The sequence below is a fragment of the Balaenoptera musculus genome, chromosome 6 (assembly GCF_009873245.2).
Source record: "Balaenoptera musculus isolate JJ_BM4_2016_0621 chromosome 6, mBalMus1.pri.v3, whole genome shotgun sequence".
Taxonomy (NCBI): domain Eukaryota; kingdom Metazoa; phylum Chordata; class Mammalia; order Artiodactyla; family Balaenopteridae; genus Balaenoptera; species Balaenoptera musculus.
The window spans coordinates 101,188,966-101,201,530 of record NC_045790.1 but is presented as its reverse complement, the minus strand read 5'-3'; the positions used below and the strand labels follow the sequence as shown (position 1 = coordinate 101,201,530).

Sequence of the window (12,565 nt, the reverse complement as noted above, 5' to 3'; positions counted from 1 at the left end):
GAGTGAGCTGTTGTTTCTGTATTTTAACATGGGTTCCCACCAAATTCTGGTGCAGGTGACTTATGGATCCCGTTTCACAAAGCACAGAATCTGAGTCTGAGTTTTCAAATTGGGCTCTGAGCTTAGCCTGAAGGGGGGTGGTGGTGAAGGGAGAGAGAAGATTCTGCAATCATCCCCATTCCTGGAGAAGCTCTACTTATATCAAATTTACCTATTTTGTAAAACATTTATTGGAAAATTATTATTTGTGTTTTCCCCAGAAAAATGCAAGTTCTTTGTATTGTTCACTTCTGGAGCCCTAGCACCTAAAATAGAGACAGAATCATGGTAAATCCTCTAAAACGAACAAACAAAAACTTATTTGAAAGAATGAATTAGTGAATCAAATGTTTCATGTCTAAACAAAAGTCTGAAGGCCAGTTGTCCAACCCAGCTGTCCATTTTACAGATGGGAAAAGTGAAATCCAAGGAGGAATCATGGCTTGTCTAAGGTAGCCCAGCTTATTATGGTAGAGTAGATGGTAGATTTATGATGCCTTTGCTCGAAGGCCAGAGCTCATTCTTCTAGACCCAATGTTAGCCTTTAAGGAGGCCAAAATGTTGGCAGTCCCTCACTGAAAATGCAAGAGGTAAGTAAGAAATACAAGCTAGTTTAAGAATAGTTCATATAAAGTCATAACAAGCAATTAGCTTGCTAGACAGAATATTGGGTTGCAAGTAATCATAAGTCACATCTGGTGTGCACATAGTGTGATAGAGTTAAACCTGGGTGGGTTTTTGAATCTGAGCTTCCTCATCTGTAAAATGGGGATGATTATAACCACCTCCCAGGGTGCTTGTGCTTTAATGCAAAGCACCTGGTCCATATTCAGTGCCCAATATATATTTATGCTTAGGCATATGGAACTGAAAAATCAAGCCTGTCCAGTGTTAGAAAAGAGATTGTTTGTGGCTGAGTCTATGGATTTAGGTGGATAAGCATCTGTGTAGGAGAGAGAGGGAGCTAGGCTCTTCTGGAAAGTAAAGTGAACTTGCAGGAGAATGGTTGATTGGCAGTGACTTTCGTAGCCTATGGCCATTAAAATACCTTTATGCCCAAGAAAAATAACACTTGCTAGTCGTTTATGGGCACACAAAAGAGAGAAACTGAAGGATCATGTGATGGAGAGGAACCGTATTTAGGAGAAAAAATAAAATTAAAATTCAGAGTCTGGGGGTAGCCATGGGATAGAGCACAGGGCTGACGTCTCTCAGCGTGTTTTGGAGTATCATCCAACTAACTCAGAGGTAAAAAAAAAAAAAAAAATTAAATAGGTCATCTCTTCCATAACTTTCGTTCATCTTGGCGTCTGTGTGAGACCAGTATAGCTGTCAGTGATCGCAAGGAAACATTTTCAGTTCACCTGGGCACTCAGAAGACAGCCCCTCATGTTCTTTCCTGAAACACATAGGGTCTCCGACTGGGTCAAGACAGCAACAGCAACACTCTGCGATGACCGTGCGGGTTCTGAATCCCTTCTATAAGCATCTCTGTCAATCAGTTACTCAGACTCTGCTTTGATATCTTTAGACAAGGGCTCCCTTCTTCCCTGTTCTATCCTGATTCATTCTGACAGTCAGAAAAAGCTTGCTATATTGAGTGGGACTTTATCTTGCTGTCAGTTCTTCCTGGTCATTGCAGTTCTAGCCATTGGAGCCAGGTTTTCATGGCGTTACAACGCACCACATTCCACCAACCAGGAAAATTGGCGGTATCTTCCTTCTTCGTTCAGTGCTTGGGCAATCAAATACCTCTGAGAATGCCTTAGACCCCCCAGAAGGTATTTTTTTCATCATTGTGTATATTAAGTCAATTAGCTTGTTTAATCATCAAATCATAAATTCCACTTGAAGCGTGTTTATTTTCTTAACTCAGGTGTGATCTGGGCATTTTTAAGAAAATCAGTTCCTTCTAATTTGTATGTAAATAATGACTTTGTTATTTAGGCTTTAAAGGAGATTCAAGCAGGCTGTGTGGGAAACATCCTCATTTTCTAATTTTCTTTTGCCCAATGTTTTTAAAATATTTTTAGGGCAAAGGAATTTTTAAAAACACACAGAATTTAATGATCTAGCTATCTCTATTGAGTAGCTCAATCTATAAATCTTTGATCTGGCATTTTTTATTATTTCCTTAAAATACATTATTTGACTGGCCAGCTCAATGGGTTAAATCAGGATCAGCCAACTTTTTCTGTATAGGGCCAGATAGTACATATTTTATACTTCATGGGCTCTATGGTCTCTGTTGCAACTATTAAACCCTGAGATTATAGCACAGAAGCAGCCATAGATAATACGTAAACAAATGAGTGAGACTGTGTTCCAATAAAAATTTATTTCCACAACAGTCAGAGGGACAAAATTGGTCTGTGGGCCATAGTTCGTCGACCCCTGAGTTAAATCATTCTTAAGAACTTTGATACATTTAAGTAAAGGATGGCTTTAGACCCCCAATTCCTAGTATAAGACCAGAAATTCAGTGAATGTGTGTTGATTGGATTGAAGAAAAAGGTATTTCTTAATAAGTTTAAAGCAGGGACAGGAAAGCTTTCTCTATAGGGAAACAAAAGAAGGACCTAGCTGGGAATGCGGATTTTGGGGAGGCTCTCAGATGGCAGCATACTTGCTAATCCTAAAATATTTTAACGAGAAAAAAATTGGCAATTAAATGCAATACTGCTTTCTGGGGAAGAAGTTTGCTCGTTTTTCTCCTAGAAAGATGTGCTGTGGCAGAGGAAAATGAGCAGAGGTCTGCATGTGCAAGACTTGGATTTTAAAACCAGCTACTGATAGCTGTGTGTCCCTGGGAAAATGATCTCCCCTCTCAGAGTTTCCATATTTCCATCTAAAGATCGAAGGCAATACCAAGATGTTCTCTGTGGTCCCTTGGAGCTCTCAAACTTTGTGATCTGAAAAAGAAAATTCATCTAACTGCAGTGTTTAATGGGATTTATGATAATTGGAAAATAATTGCTGCTCCAAACTTTTATTAATCTATATTTAGTTATGACTCATGCTTTCACAATAGATGTTTTGGAAATAAGCAGAGAGACAAATCGAGTAAACAGAATTTTAAATATTTTATTTGTATGCAGTTTGTGTAATCCCTAGAGCCCATGGGCATATTAAGATCATTTAAAATATCCGTTAAAAGTTATGTGTTATGAGACAAACTCCCCTTTTAGAATGCCTTGCCAAAGGATAAATAACCCACATTTATTGAGTAGCTACTACTGCCAGATTAATTGCATTCATTATGCTTAATCCTTCCAGTAACCCTGCAAGGTAAGTACTAGGATTCCTATTGTACTGATAAAGAAAGCTCAGAGAGGCTGAGCAATCTGCAAAGGATCACTCAGCTAATGAGTGGCTTTATGCTGGGATTCAAAGCCAGGCCTTTCTGGCTGTAAACTCTGAGCGCCTCCCACACTGCCACAATGTCAGGAAAGGACCTGTTTTGTGCCGCTTTTTCAGGTACTCAGTGGATCATTTGCTTTTTCTCCATATGCCATATTTCGTTCTTCTGCAGAGCGTCTCGGGTGCTCCTAACAAGGCAGTTTGGGACAGTTAACACCTGCCCTCCACTGGCCTGGTGACGCCAGAGTGGGCAGAGGATGAGGGGGCAGGAAGAAGCAGGGAAGAGCCCAGGCAGAGAATCATGGAAGCTGAGTTTCTGTCCCAGCTCTGACATGGATTTGTCATGTGGTCTTCACTGACCTGGACCTCAGTTTCCCCCACTTGTGATGGGGCTGGAAGTGCCCCCCACTTCCAGGTTATCGAGAGGATAATGTATATGATGACAGAGATTTGTAAAGGACCAAGTGCAGTACAGACCCCACAGTGTTGAGATAATGGGATGGGACAGCAGATCAGGATAGAGGACACTGAACCTGAGATCAGGAACCCAGATTTTAGTCCCTCTTGCCATCAAAGGTTCTGAGGCCTTGGGCAAGTCCATTTCTCTCTCTGAGTCTCAATTTCCTCATTTGTGAAATGACAGCAACATCCTTGGATGGTTGTTCCAAAACCCCTTTCATCCTCATTCTGATGTTTTGGAGTCTGTATGGCAGCGAGGTAGCTCAGGTGACTGAGGGTATCTAAGGGAACTCTGTCTGCTCCGAGTAAAATAAAGCAAGAACATTCTAAGCTGCTTTCCCCATGATGAATTCCCGTAACCCCCGTGGTGGTCCCTGTCCTCAGTAACCGTGCTCCACGAAGAATCCCACTTGCTTTTCTGGAGATGGTCCATTTCTATCAAAGCTGGGCCATTCAAGTGTGCTTGTTGTGTTTCTATTTTTCCCTTTCAAGTTTCCACTCAACAAGAAGCATGTAGCCCAGTTCCAGGATGCTTACCCTGGATTAGTTGCCCCCATTTCTCTGAACTTTATTCCCATAGGAGCCTTCAGAACTGCTACTAGGGTTAGTAGAAAAAAAAAAAAGGCCATTACTTAAATGAACACACTTTGGAAAATAGAAAGACTTATATACAAATTGTAAGCAAAGATTATTTTCTCTATAGTTAAGTCGGTGTCTTTACTAGTAATTAAAACAGCACTATTCATAATCACATTTTCAGAGACAGCTCTTTTTGGTTGTTTGTTCGTTTATTTGTTTTCTGCTTTTCCTCTCCTTACCCTTCTAGAGCTAAATTACCCTGGAGAACCACTTGGATGCTGGGATTCCTCAGCTGCTTTCTCACTTACGTTCTGAGGCATGGAGACAGGCAGGGGATTTGTTGAGGACACCGTACTTGTTAAGATGCATCATTTCCACTTCACATGTGCCCTTGGGTTCACCTTTCCCTGAGCTGACTGGGGAACATGTGGGGAGAGGCTGGGAACAGCAGGCAAGAGAAATGCTCTCTCTCTCTCTCTCTCTCTCAGCTCAATGACTTCACCTCCTCAGTCCCCTCCTCTATGATTTCCCTTGTTCATCTATGGGGATAATTTTCTGCTAACAATAATGGAAGTGGTCCCAGATCCTCCTCAGCCCCCAGCCCCAGACATTCAGAGGCTTATTTTTATTTCACTTCCAAATAAATGCAACCAACGGAATAAGCCACCCAGGAATAAACAAATGCAAACATCCTGTAACCTTAATCAGTTATGCTTTCGGCAAACATTTATTGAGGATACAATGTCTATAAAATATTCTAAAATGTATCCTTGGATTAAGTCAGATCACTATAGTGCTTCCTGTTTAAACAGTAATGTTTGTCTCTCATGGAGTTGCATTACCAAGTGGTGCTTCATCGTATGCATTAGGCTACATTGAGCCAATCAAACATTGTCGGTGAGGACATTCCCCACCGGCATCAACTACATCCTCTCTTTATGAGAAACCGTAGGAGATGTTTGTATCTTATCGTAGCATCCAGGAACTCTGTATCTCCAACAACTTTGAACAGCAGCTGCTCTGTTTTCTTCTTGATTGTGTGGCTCTTTGGTCTGTGATTCCCTTTTTCCTTTGGCTGCAAGGAAGCTCAGAGACATTTGTTGTCCACTTCTATCAAGTGTTCAGGACTTTACAGGATTGCTTTTGCATGCTAATTTTAACTCCAAATTCATTTTGTTTTCCTCCCTTTATTTTTCCATTGTTCTATTTTTTGAAGTCTATACAATAGGTGTGTTTTTGAAAACCACCTCCAGTTGGTTCTGCTATGCAATCAGATTCAATTAAAAAAAAAAAAAAAGCTGCAAAACTTGTTTCATAAAGAAGAGTAAAGCAACCCTTCACTTCCTTAGAGGTAATTAGTAACTCTGATTATCTAGAAAACAATGGAGGAAACTCACATTTATCCAGCACTTACTAAGGACCCAACACTACTGGAGATGTTCTCCTCATAACCCTGAGAAGTAGAAATTGTGATCCCCCGTTTTACACATGACGAAACAAAAGCGAACATTTTAAGGAATAATAATATCATTATAACTGTGCCCTATGCAAATAATAATAATAATATTAAATAATATATATTATTAATATATATTAATATATAGATATAATAATATTAAACATATTAAATATAGATATAATAATAATATTAAATAATAATAATAAATATCAACAACAGCTTACAATTGTCCATACCCTGTTGCAGTTTACAAAGAGGTTTTCTAACCATTATTTCATTTAACTCTCAGAACAATCTGGGAGATGCATGTTTTTAGTCTTCATCACATATATGAGGAGATAGAATAGGAGGAAGTTTATAAACTGTCAGTCCGTTTCTTAAAGGCAGTCAGTACCTTTATCATACTTCACGGGAATCAGAAATCAAATCCCTCCACAAAAGTTCTACCTACTGGGCTTCCCTGGTGGCGCAGTGGTTGAGAATCTGCCTGCTAATGCAGGGGACACGGGTTCGAGCCCTGGTCTGGGAAGATCCCACATGCTGCGGAGCAACTAGGCCCGTGAGCCACAACTACTGAGCCTGCACGTCTGGAGCCTGTGCTCCGCAACAAGAGAGGCCGCGATAGTGAGAGGCCCGCGCACCGCGATGAAGAGTGGCCCCCGCTTGCCGCAACTAGAGAAAGCCCTTGCACAGAAACGGAGACCCAACACAGCCAAAAATAAATAAATAAATAAAAAATAAAAATAAAGGAATTCCTTTTAAAAAAAAAAAAAAAGTTCTTTAAAAAAAAAAAAAGTTCTACCTACTGATAGCTTTAAAAAGAGCAGGATTGTTTCCTCTTGTCTTCTACCCACCATCCATCATCCACTATTCCCCACCTTCCCATTGGATCCCCTCCTATGACCATGACAACAATGGTAATATTGATAATAAATTTAACACTACCTTTATTCAGGGTTTTTATGTTCTAGATACCGTGCTCCATGATTTAATATAAACCTAAACCCTCTAAGGTAGATATGCTTCCCCTAGATTACATCTACATTTTTTTGGAGTATAAGCAAACTCATGATTTCACAGCTAATTGATGGCAGGGTCAGGTTTTAACCCAAGATTTCTATCTCCGGGGCCCTGGCTGAGAGATACAAAGCTGAAGATCATCTAATACTATCAGCTTATTTCCCAGGAGAGTAAACACACACCTTCACAAGGGCACAGAGCCAGTTCTCCTACCTGTCTCACAATCTTGTCTTCTTCAGTGCAACCTCATTCTCCATGTGTCATTGAGTGTGTGTGTGTGTCTAGGAAACAGAGGGTTAGCAAAGGGGACAAGAGAGTATTACTATAAAAGCAATGCTCTGAAATGAGAGCCTTGGGCTTGTGGTTTTCTCTGTACCCTCATCCTAAATCCTGTGACCCTGGATCCAGTCTCCATCCATCCTCCGCCTCTGTCTTCACCCACCCTCCCACCCTCTGCTCCCCTAGTGGGATGGGCCTTGCTGCAGCCACCCCATGCCTTCCATCCAGGATCCTTTTTTAATCTCAGTCTAATTGGTTTGCCCGCCCTGCTGGGATGCTTAATTGGGCATAAACATATCCTATGCCATTGTGAGTTCTGCCTTATCCTCCAAGGGGAGTTTGCTTGTTCTGTGGGCTCAGAAGGAAAGATATATTTTATGTTGTGCTCAGTTCACTGAGAACTTACATAAAATTATTCCTGGGTCAGCAGAGTAGTTAGACAACATGAAAAGCAGGCTTTTTCTCTCTTTTATTTTCTTTTACTATTTTTTTAAGGTGGCACGTTGCAGTGGAAAGGGCACTGCACTTGGAGTCAAAAGCCCTAGGCTCTGATTTCAGCCCTGCCAATCATTTTGCTGTGCGATCTTGGGAAAATAAGTTAATGTCTTTGAAATTCAGTTTTGCCATCTATGAACAGAGTGGGTTGGATTGGATGACTTCTATGAAAGGAGTCATAGTGATGCTTTTAGAACAGGAGTCATACTCACCGTGGGCCAAATCAGGCCTGAAACCTGCTTTTATAAACAAAGTTTTATTGGAACACAGCCACACTCATTCATTTATTGTCTGTGGCTACTCACACTACAAGGACAGAGTTGAGTAGCTGTAACAGGTACCTTATGTCTACAAAGCTTAAAATATTATCTGGCCCTTTACAGAAAAAGATTGCCTACTCCTCTTTTAGAACATAAATCAGATGGTGTCATTACTCAAAACCTTCTTTTGACTTTCCATATTACTTAGAATTTAAAAATAAAAAGTCTTTACCAAATCTAGAATGGCCTTTTGAGATTGGTGCCAACTCCATCCCATGTTTTGATGTTATTTTTTTTCTTTTTGCCCTTCCTTTCATAACATCTCTTCTACTCATCTACTTATCTCATCCTGCCTCCTTGATCTTCCCCAAACCTGGCAAACATATTCTTACCTCAGGACATTTTCACCTGCTGTTCCTTCTTCCTAGATTACTCTTCCACCAGGTGGCTGCATGGTCTCTTCCTTATTTCCTTCAAGTCTCCTTAAATGTCATCAAATTAGGAAGGCGTTTTCTGACCACCTATATAGAACTATGCCCTCACCCCACCCCAGGGCATCCCTACCTCCTTCCTCTGCTTTATTTATCTTCATAGCACTTCTCTCCTTCTGACATTTTACACATTTGTCCTTTTATTATCTGTCCATTCTCACAAGAATGTAAGCTCCTTGATAGCAAGACTTTTATCTAGTTTGTTTATTGCTGTATACTCAGATCTGGAAAAATAATAAGCATTCAAATTTTGAAAGCATAAATGAACTGTTTTAGTTCTAATGTTGTTTAAATCTACTTCTGAATAGATCTAGGTGCTGTGAAGACTTTTTACTGAAGAGAATAAAATTGTAGAATCTTGTGGCTATTACAGTATTAGCTCCAACATTCTCATGATCGTCACAGAGTCACATAGACTCATTTTTAGAACATTGTTAGTCTGGACTGTTGGCCATTAAGAACAGAGTTTATAGATAGAAATCTAATAACACAGTTCAACACACAAGACCCTTCATCGTGTGGTCCCTGACAACCTCTCTATCTTTACCTCTTATCATTTATATATCACATGCACTCAATACACATGAATACTGCACACACACACACATCCCTTTCTCTCCAACTGTCTTATTCTTTCTTATTTTTCTCCATGTTTGCACGTGGAGCTCATTCTTCCTGAAATATCCTTCCCCTATCTTTGTCTGGCCAAATGCTATGCTCTCGTCAAGATTCAACTTGTACAGAAGAATTTTTTGACATCCCCGCTCCCACCCCAGCTGCTCCTCCAGACTAGGTCAGGGATCCTCCTGTCTGATTCCTCTGTGACTAAGATGACTGTTGCAAATAGCACATCATTCGGTAAGATGGAAATTCCTTAGGATCGGGAGCTGTCTGTGGTGCTGAACAGGCAGTGCCTGGCAGAGTCAGCACTTCATAATAACATCCCTCAGTTACTGAGCTTTTCCCAAGTGCCCAGCACTGTGCTCAGTGGGTCACATGCATCCCCTTACTTAGGCCTTGCATCCATCCTGTGAGGCAGGAACCGGGAACCCAGCACTGGCTTCCTCCTTAGTTTTTTCAAGGAAGCAACACAGATGGCAGGCCCTGGGTGTATAGCTAGTGAACATCAGAAAGAATGTGGAGGCTGTTTAAAAAAACAAAAAAAAGAAAGAAAGAAAAAGGAATTAAGTCATGGGCTTATAATTTGATGGTGGAGGTGGTATTGTTCCTTTGTGTCAGTACTGGTTTTACTATGGTTTTTATAGTCTACTTTTCAATATCTACATTAAAAATGTGATTTAAGAGTCAGGATACAAGTTCTCTACTCCCAGTTCTACCACTAATGAGCTGTGTGACTTTTGACATGTTACTTCACCTCTCTGAGTGTAATGCATGTCAGTTTTGAGGAATGTAGACATATTCACATGAAAAAAAAAGTAACCCAAGGTTGTAAGCTATAAATAAATGTTACATATTTCTATATGTATATATCTATCTCTCTATAAATATCCCTGTATATAACATAACTATAATTTATAACATAATAGTATAGAACTATATGTCTATTATGCTGAAATATGTGTATGTTTCTATGCATATATACATATATTTTTTTTTCATAACTACACGTACATAGCTTTGTAAATTTCAGGGATAAGCTGATGAGGAAACACTCTTTCCTCAGAAGTATCTAATGATTCTCATTGCCTTTTATTGGTCATCTAATGCTGAGTAACAAATTACCCCACAAGTTAGTAGCTTAATATAACACTATGTATTATCTCAAAATTTCTGTGGGTAGGGAATCTGGCTGTGGCTCAATGGGGTGCCCTTGCTCTTGCCATGCTATTGTCATTTGAAGGTTCCACTGGGAAGGGTCTGCTTCCCAGCTCATGCACATGGTTACTGTTAGAACTCAGTCCCTTGTGTGGTCTCAGTTCCTCAGAAGCTATTGGCCAGAGGCTTCCCTCAGCTCCTCCCGGTATAGATCTCTCAACAGTGCATCTCTCAACATGGCAGCAAGAGCAAGACAAAGACAAAGAGAGACAGAGAGAGAGATGGAGGGGAGGGGCAAAATGGAAGTTGCCATATTTTGGGGTTATGGGTTGTTGTTTTTTTAAATTTTATTGAAGTATAGTTGATTTACAATGTTGTGTTAATTTCTGCTGTACAGCAAAGTGACTCAGTTATAGATATAGATATTCTTTTCCATTATGGTTTATCACAGGATATTGAATATATCAATAGTTCCCTGCGCTCTACAGTAGGACCTTGCTGTTCATCCATCCTATACATACTAGTTTGCATCTGCTCATCCCAAACTCCCAGTCCCTCCCTCCCCCACACCCCCTTCTTGGCAACCACAAGCCTGTTCTCTATGTCTGTGAGTCTGTTTCTGTTTCATAGATATATTCTTTTGTGCCGTAGTTTAGATTCCATCTATAAGTGATATCATCTGGTATTTGCCTTTTTCTTTCTGACTTACTTCGCTTAATATGATAATCTCTAGGTCCATCCATGTTGCTGCAAGTGGCATTATTTCATTCTTTGTTATGGCTGAGTAAGAAGTAAACTAATCACAAAACTATTTTGTAACCTAATCATAAAACTAACATGCTATCACCTCCAAATTCTGTCCATTAGAAGCAAATCACTGGGTCCTGTCCAGCCCGTACTAAAGGGGAGGAGATTGCACAGGGTGTGAACCTCGGGGAGCAGTAATCTTGGGGAGTTGTGTCACCAGCTACCTCACCTATAAGATTCCCCTCAGCTGGCTCTCGCATTCCCCACTGTCTCCTCATGTCTGGTCACCCCACTTGCTCCATTTTGTCCCCTTTCACACACTTTCCCTCCTGTTCAGCTCTTCCCATAATGTGTTATATATCCCCCTCTCACTCACTCTGCTCCTGCCCTTTCATCCATGTGGATTGTTGGGTTTTGTTTAAATGTTAAACAACATTTCTGTTTCTTTAAATCACTTGTGAACTTCAAAACTATAGTTAAGATATGACCTCGCTGAAGCTTCCCCTAGAGACCTCAGAAGTCTGTGTTCCTTCTTCTGCATCCTGTCGTCTTTGGTTTACAATAAGCTGGACATGTCTTGCCTTTCCTGCCAGACTATGAGCTTCTGAGACTGGGATGTGTCCACTCCCCTCCTGTACACATGATATTCTGCATTTAGTAGGTGCCCTGCAAGGTTCACTGAGTGCAGTTGATTGACTTAATACATATCTAAGATGTGCAGAGTACTGAGATTTTATTTAGAATTCAAACTATGTTATGAATTATGGACAGAGATTTCTTAAGCAGCCACAGACTATAAGCTCTGAGGCTTGGAAATGCATTCCAATTTGAAAGCTTTTTCTTCAGACACAGTTTTCTCTGCATCAGGGGTCAGACTCCACCACTGAATTACCGAGACATATTCCAGCCTGATTCCCACCCTGTTCTGCTTCTTCTTGCTCTGTGCCCCTTCCTTTATTCATCTCTCTCATCTGTGGCAGGAGTGAGAGACCTTTTCATTAAACTCTCGTTCCCATCATTTATCTGGGCTGACCTTACAGTCCTCTTGGCTAGTCTGTTTTTCTCAAGGGACCTGGAGCTTGTAACTCAGACAGGTTGGAGAGCTGGTTGTTTCAGGGGGAGCTCCATCTTTGGTAGGAGCAGAGGTCATTATTAAAGCAAAAACAACCTGAACCAAGGCCCTTTAAATGTCTACTTGTATTTGGTTTGCATTCTCCTCATTCATTACACATGAACCTTTAATGATTTATATATCTGTGAATGTGTGAGGAAATAAAAGTTATAAAACTCTCACATTGGATTAGTGCCTGGCATTTTCCAATGGTGTTTTCACACCCTATGTTTCATGTAATCCGGGCACCAGCAATAGGAAATAGATAATATTAATTGGATTTTATAAATAAGGAAATGTAGATCCAGAGAAGTGACATCCTCTGCCCAAGATCACACCACGTAATTTACAAGAGGCAGAGCGAGACCCTGAGTTTAGACTCCCAAGTTCAATGTTCTTCTGTCTTGATTTTCTCTGTCATTAGTGAAGGGAAGAGTGTAAACTCCCTTACATGATCAGAACAAAGCTTAATTTCTTCCAAACAGTATTT

The 12,565-nt window shown here is 40.4% G+C and overlaps 1 protein-coding gene across 1 annotated transcript in view; it reads left to right on the top strand.

Moving 5' to 3' along the window:
• Nucleotides 1–12,565, top strand: part of BRINP1 (BMP/retinoic acid inducible neural specific 1) — a 183,426-nt gene that overhangs the window by 101,429 nt on the left and 69,432 nt on the right. The gene's annotated exons all lie outside the window — the stretch shown is intronic.